This window comes from Somniosus microcephalus, chromosome 9, assembly GCF_052327205.1.
Source record: "Somniosus microcephalus isolate GS21.2 chromosome 9, FLI_Smic_1.0, whole genome shotgun sequence".
Taxonomy (NCBI): domain Eukaryota; kingdom Metazoa; phylum Chordata; class Chondrichthyes; order Squaliformes; family Somniosidae; genus Somniosus; species Somniosus microcephalus.
This window is the reverse complement of record NC_140995.1, coordinates 245567530-245574560: the sequence shown is the minus strand read 5'-3', so window position 1 is coordinate 245574560 and position 7031 is coordinate 245567530.

Here is a 7031-nt window from a genome sequence, read left to right as displayed (position 1 = left end):
TGTTTGAAGCTGTCAAACACTGACAGTCTTACTTCTAACCTGAATCCTTCTACACAGACTCAGTTAGAAATCTCACCAGCACAGAAAGCTGCAGGCTGTCACTTTTGACAGATCGCAGCCATTCTGCTTTCTGTGCCGGTTAGATGATGGACTCCCGAAACCTAGAGGAAGGAAGGCTGTAAAGGTAAGTACAGGTAATTTAAACTTCTTTACACACTTTAGACACACCAAACACACTTACCTTTGCACTCATGCACCCATCACTCACCTGAACACTGACATCTAGGACCCCAGCTGTTCACAATATATATTAATGATCTGGACGAGGGAATTGGATGTAATATCTCCAAATTTGCAGACGACACAAAGCTGGGTGGGAGGGTAAGCTGTGAGGAGGATGTCGTGAAACTCCAGTACGATTTGGACAGGTTGGGTGATTGGGCAGAAACATGGCAAATGCACTATAATGTAGATAAATGTGAGGTTATCCACTCTGGTGGCAAAAACAGGAAGGCAGATTATTATTTGAATGGCAATAGATTGGGAGAAGGGGAAGTGCAAAGAGACCTGGGTGTTCTTGTGCACCAGTCGCTGAAGGTAAGCATGCAGGTGCAGCAGGCGGTTAAGAAGGCAAATGGTACATTGGCCTTCGTAGCAAGAGGGTTCGAGTACAGGAACAAGGATGTCTTGCTACAGTTGTACAGGGCCTTGGTGAGACCGCACCTTGAGTATTGTGTGCAGTTTTGGTCACCTTACCTGAGGAAGGACGTTCTTGCCATGGAGGGAGTGCAGCGAAGATTCACCAGGCTGATACCTGGGATGGCAGGAATGACGTACGAGGAGAGATTGTGTCGATTGGGCTTATACTCACTGGAGTTTAGAAGATTGAGAGGGGATCTCATCGAAACCTATAAAATTCTGTCAGGTCTGGACAGACTAGGTGCAGAAAGGATGTTTCTGATGGCCGGGGTCTCCAGAACCAGGGATCATAGTCTAAGGATAAGGGGTAAGCCATTTAGGACTGAAATGAAGAGGAATCTCTTCACCCAGAGAGTGGTGAACCTGTGGAATTCTCTGCCACAGAGGGCGGTGGAGGCCAGTTCATTAAATATATTCAAGAAAGAGTTGGATATATTTCTTGAGGCTAAAGGGATCAAGGGATATGGGGAGAAGGCAGGGACAGGGTACTGAATTTGGATGATCAGCCATGATCTCATTGAATGGCGGAGCAGGCTCGAGGGGCCGAATGGCCTACTCCTGCTCCTATCTCCAATGTTTCTATGTTTCTCCACCTCACAATGCAGCAGTGTGGGTGGGAGACAAAAACTGGCAACTGCCAGTAGAGGGCAGTATTTATAAACAGGGTCACCATGCACAGGGCTCTGGAGATTGGGCCTGGGGGGAATCATTCAAAATCCCAACACTGCCTCATGCATAGGGTTAAATCCAATATGTCGTTGGTGGCAAGTCAAAGCAGTTTAAGAATAGAGTTAAGTACATCTCACTGTTTGATGTCTATAACGGGAACAGAACCTTTCAGAAAAGTTTCATTCATCTTTCTTTAACAAGGCAACTAACCCACGTAAGCTGGAAAAATAGATGTAAAAGGAACTCTTATCGATTGTCTTGCTCCAAGACCTTAATGAATTCTGCCACGAGTCCTTCGTGAAAATGACCAATGTTTTTGAAATCCCTGCAACAGAATTAAGAATGAAGAATTTTTATTGCTCCTGACAAAACCTGTCAGAAACCAAGCAGATTGAAAGGAAGATAGGAACAGGAGTCGGCCATTCCGCCCCTCGAGCCTCCAATGCCATTCAATTAGATCACTGCTGATCTGTGCCTCAAGTCTATTTACCCACCTTTGCCCCATGTCCCTTGTTAGTCTTTCCCAACTAAAATCTATCAATCTCAGCCTTAAAAGCTCCACTTGTCCTAGAATCCACAGCCCTTTGGGGAGAGAATTCCAGATTTCTAATATCTTGTGTGAAAAGGTACTTCAAGATTTTCATCCTAAATGGCCACATTTTAAAATTACAATTCTTCCTATTTGTAATCCAGCCACCTTAAGATAAAGGCCACATTTCCATTGGCCTTATTTATTACTTTTTGTACCTGTCGACTAGTTTTAAATGATTTGTGGAGTTAGACTCCCAAATCTCTTTGCTCCTCTACAGTTCCTAGTTTCTCACCATTTGGAAAATGTAGTTTTCTTTGGTCCAAAGTGGACGACCTCACACTTGTCCATCTGTCATAGTTTTGCAACTTCCTGCTCCCACACTACTTACTGTGTCTCTGACTTTAGTGTCATCTGGAAGCTTGGATATACAGCTCTATTCCTTGATCCAATTGATTAATAAATATGGGAAAAAGTTGTGGCTCCAGAACAGATCCACTTGTCACATTCTGCCAATCTGAGTACAAACCCTTTATCCCCAATCACTGTCTCCTACCTCCCAACCAACTTCCAACCCAAGTCTTGCCATGCTGGCTCTCTCTGATCAGCTCATTTTTGGACAAGTGCTCAGTCACTCTATCCCTAATGAGAGATTCTAGTAGCGTCCCCACAATTGATTTTAAATTCACAGGCCTGTGGTTACCTGGTTTCTCCCACCCTTCTTAAATAATGGACTGACATTTGCAATTTTTGAGTTTAACAGCATAGTTCCCAAATCAAGAGTTTGAATGATTATAGCTAATGCTTCTGCAATTTCCCCACTTCTTTTAATACCCTGGGATGGAAACCATCAGGTCCTGGTGATTTATCTATCCTGGTCCCATTATTTTCTCCATTACCATTTTATTACTAATATTGATTACAATAAGTGCATTCCCTTGATTTATTTTAGTTTCCCTCCAATTAATGGTACCTTCCACAAATCCATGCTGGCTCCCTCTGATCAGCTGAAAATTGTCGAGGTGTTCTGTCACCCTATCCTTAATTATAGACCCTAGTAATTTCCCGACAACAGATATTAGACTAACTGGTTTATAATTCACTGGTTTCCCTCTCTTGCCATTCTTAAATGCAGAGTAACATGCGCAATTTTCCAAACGAAAGGACGGTTCCTGAATCTAGAGAACATTGGAAGATTATAATTAGGGCATCTGCAATGTGCTCCTAGTTCCTTTAAACCCCTGGGATGGAAACCATCTGGTCCTGGGGATCTGTCACTCTTTTGTGCCATTATTTTCTACATTACTGTTATTTTACTTACGTTAGTTTTATTGAGTCCCTTTCCCCGATTCAATATTAGTTTCTTTAGGATTTCCGGCATGGTGTCCTCTTCCTCTACTGTAAATACTGACGCAAAGTAATTATTCAACATGTCCGCCATTTCCCCATTGTCATTGACAATATCACCACTTTGTTGTTAAGGGGCCAACATTGCTCCTGACCACCCTCTTTTTCCTAATGTAACTGTAAAAAATTTCACATTGATTTTGATATCTCTTGCAAGTTTCTTTTCATACTCCCTTTTTGTAACTCTTACTAACTGTTGTGTGACCCTTTGCTGTTCTTTGTATCTTTCCCATTCGCCAGGATCTGTGCTATTTTTTGTATTTTTGTATACCCTTTCCTTTATAGTTTTATGCTGGCCTTTACCTCTTTAGTGGTTCATGGCTGGGTTTTATTGACAAGTAGAGGTCTTGCCCCTCAGGGGTATAAACTGGTTCTGTATCACATTAAATTCTTTTTTAAACATCTCCCACTGATCTTCTGTCGTTTTACCCATGAACAGATTTGCCCAGTTTACTGTGGACATCCCGTTGGTCAGCCTTACCTAAATCTAGAATCTTAGTAGCTGTTTTGCGTTTTTCCCCTTCAAACACTACGTTGAACTCGATCATGTTATGATCGCTATTGGATAAATGTTCATGCACAGTTAGACTGTTAACTAAATCTGGCTCATTACTCATCACTAAATCTAATATGACATGCCCCCTTGTTGCCTCTAGGACATATTGTTGTAGAAAACTATCCCGGACACACAAGAAATTCACTACCTTTCTGACAGGTGCTAGTCTGCTTTTCCCAATCTACATGAAAGTTAAAATCCCCCATTAAAAACACTCTGCCTTTACTACATGCTTGTCTAATCTCTTCATTTATACAATGTAGCACTTCAGAGCTGCTATAGGAGGTCTATACACAACTCCCAATACAGTCTTAGATCCTTTGGCCTAGAAATTGGCCTGAGGCGCCCAAGCGGCGCAAAGTTCGCCTGGGCGCTGGAATTTGCGCCGCGATCGCCGCATTAGCGATCGCCGCAAATTCAGTTGAAGTGCCCCTAGAGGGAGACGGGGCGTGGCTCGAGGCGCTTCGCGTCCCTCTTAGGGCGCTGAAACTGAATATCGCAGCGCTACGTGCCACAGCACCACATGCTGCGGCACGGCACGCTGCGGTACTGCAGGCCTTCCTCCCACTGTTAAGGGGGAGGGGCCTGCAACAGCGCGAGCCCCGATCGCGAGTGCCGGCAAATGAGCCCGGCACCAAGGAGAAGTGCCGGGCTCTCGGGAAACAGCTGGCAATGCCGCGGGGGGGGGTGGTGTAGGAGGCCGGGGACGGAGGTGCGGGCAGGCGGCCGCCGAAAAAGCGGCCGGCCGCACCTCCACCTTAACTCGCCCCACTACCGCCACAGGTAGGCCCCTGTGTACCGGTCGCTATTTGCGGCCGGCGCGGAAGAGGCGGGCGCTACCTAATATAGCACTCGGGGCGGTAGCGGGGCGCTGCGCACACCGATGACGTCATCGGTGGCGGCGCAGCGCTACAGGCTAACGCCGCCATTAGCGCCCCGCTAAATATCGCGGAGGTTGTGGCCAGAGGCGCTAAAGCCTCTGAGTGGCCTCTTTGGGCGCAAACTGGTGGCGCAAGCAAGTGAATTTCTAGGTCTTAGTGCTGTTTTGGGGCCGTAGTATTTATAAGTCTTGACAGCTCTTCCTGTCAGACTTATGAATGGAGCATTCCCTGCTCCGATTGGCTCCGCATGGCCCATGTAATCCCAGGGGACGCATCGAACTAACTGCGCCCCTGGGATACACAAGCACTGCGCGCCGGCAGCTGGACCAGGCCCCGGATCAGAATTCCACGGGGCCCAACAGCTCAACGGCCGGCGTGCTAGGTAAGTGCAGGTCGTGGGCTTGCACCCGCGGGAAGCCCCCGACCCGAATTTCTGGGCCATTGTTGTAGAAAACTATCCCGGACACACTCAAGAAATTCACTACCTTTCTGACAGGTGCTAGTCTGCTTTTCCCAATCTATGTGAAAGTTAAAATCCCCCATTAAAAACACTCTGTCTTTACTACACGCTTGTCTAATCTCTTCATTTATACAATGTAGCACTTCAGAGCTGCTATAGGAGGCCTATACACAACTCCCAATACAGTCTTAGATCCTTTATTTCTTAATTCATCCCTTAAAGTCTCCATTGCCTGCTTACCTCTGTTTAAATCCTCTCTTATCATTGGTGATTTCATCCTTAATCACTAAGGCTACTCCTCCCCCTCTGCCATTTTCCCTATCTTCCCTGTAGACCTTATAACCTGGTATATTTAGTTCCCAGTCCTGACCGTCTTGCAGCCATGTCTCAGTAATGGCTACAATGTCATACCCTCCAATTTGAATTCATGCCTGCAGTTCATTCAATTTATTCCTTATACTCCGTGCGTTTGTGTAAAGAACCCTTATTTGGGCCACACGCCCTCGCCTGTCCTTCAGCTCTAATGTTTGACTCATCTTTTTTGCACCCTCTCCAGTGCCTCGAATTCCTTTTTATGACATGGTGTCCAGAATTGTACGCAGTACTCCAAGTGTGGTCCAACCAAGGTTCGATACACGTTTAGCATAACTTCACTACTTTTCAATTCAATCCCTCCAGAAATAAACCCCAGTGCTTGCGTTTGTTATGGCCTTGTTAAGCTGTGTCACTACTTTCAGTGATTTTTGTGTTTGTACTCCGAGATCCCTTTGATCTTCTACCCCATTTAGATTCGTTATTTCCAAGTAATATGTGACCTCCCTATTTTTCTTACCAAAATGTAATACCTCACATTAATCTGTGTTGATAAATATCGACTATTTACAGGAGTTGATGAGATGAAAGTATGAAATGAAAACATTGACCAACAAGTAGGTAAATACCATTTTTTAATTGTTACATGAAACAGGTTTTTACACTGAAGTATTTCTCAAAGTCAGCAATCTGTACATGAAGTATGAAATGTAACTCCGAACGATGTTTCAAATCCCACGTTGTTGTTTTTTCATGGAGTGGGAAATACAGTGAACGCCCTCATATTTTAACATCTGTAATAAGACAGCATCTAAAATGGGGAGAGGGAGGGGGAGAGGGAAGACGGGAGGAGGGAGAGACCTTGGGTTCACCGTTCCTTTGAACTCCGTGCCCTCCAGGAGCTGCCTGGGTCACATGGCATCGCCTCCCCTCCCATACAGGTCTCACTCTGAAAGTGTCTCCAGCTCTTTGTCTCCAATCAGCAGCAGTCTGTTCCGTTAGCCTCAGGGGAGAATTAATTGGTGGCATTTTGTTCGTCCATGAACAAAATATGTAAATGGTTAGTGTTATATTTGGTCCATTTTTATAAATGATTAAAGTCAGCTCTAGCTTTAGTATTGTGTTTTCTCGCTCCTCATCTTTCGCAACCACCTTCAGGCAGAAAATAAGAAATAAGAAATAAGAGCAGGAGTTGACCATATGGCCCCTCGAGCCTGCTCCGCCATTCAATAACATCATGGCTGATCATCGACCTCAGCTCCACTTTCCCGCCCGATCTCCATATCCCTCGAGTCCCCTAGAGTCCAAAAATCTATCGATCTCAGCCTCGAATATACTCAAAGACTCAGCATTCACAGCCCTCTGGGGCCAGAGAATTCCAAAGATTCACCACCCTCTGAGTGAAGAAATTCCTCCTCATCTCAGTCTTAAATGGCCGACTCCTTATCCTGAGACTGTGACCCCTAGTTCTAGACTCTCCAGCCAGGGGAAACAACCTCTCAGCATCTACCCTGTCAA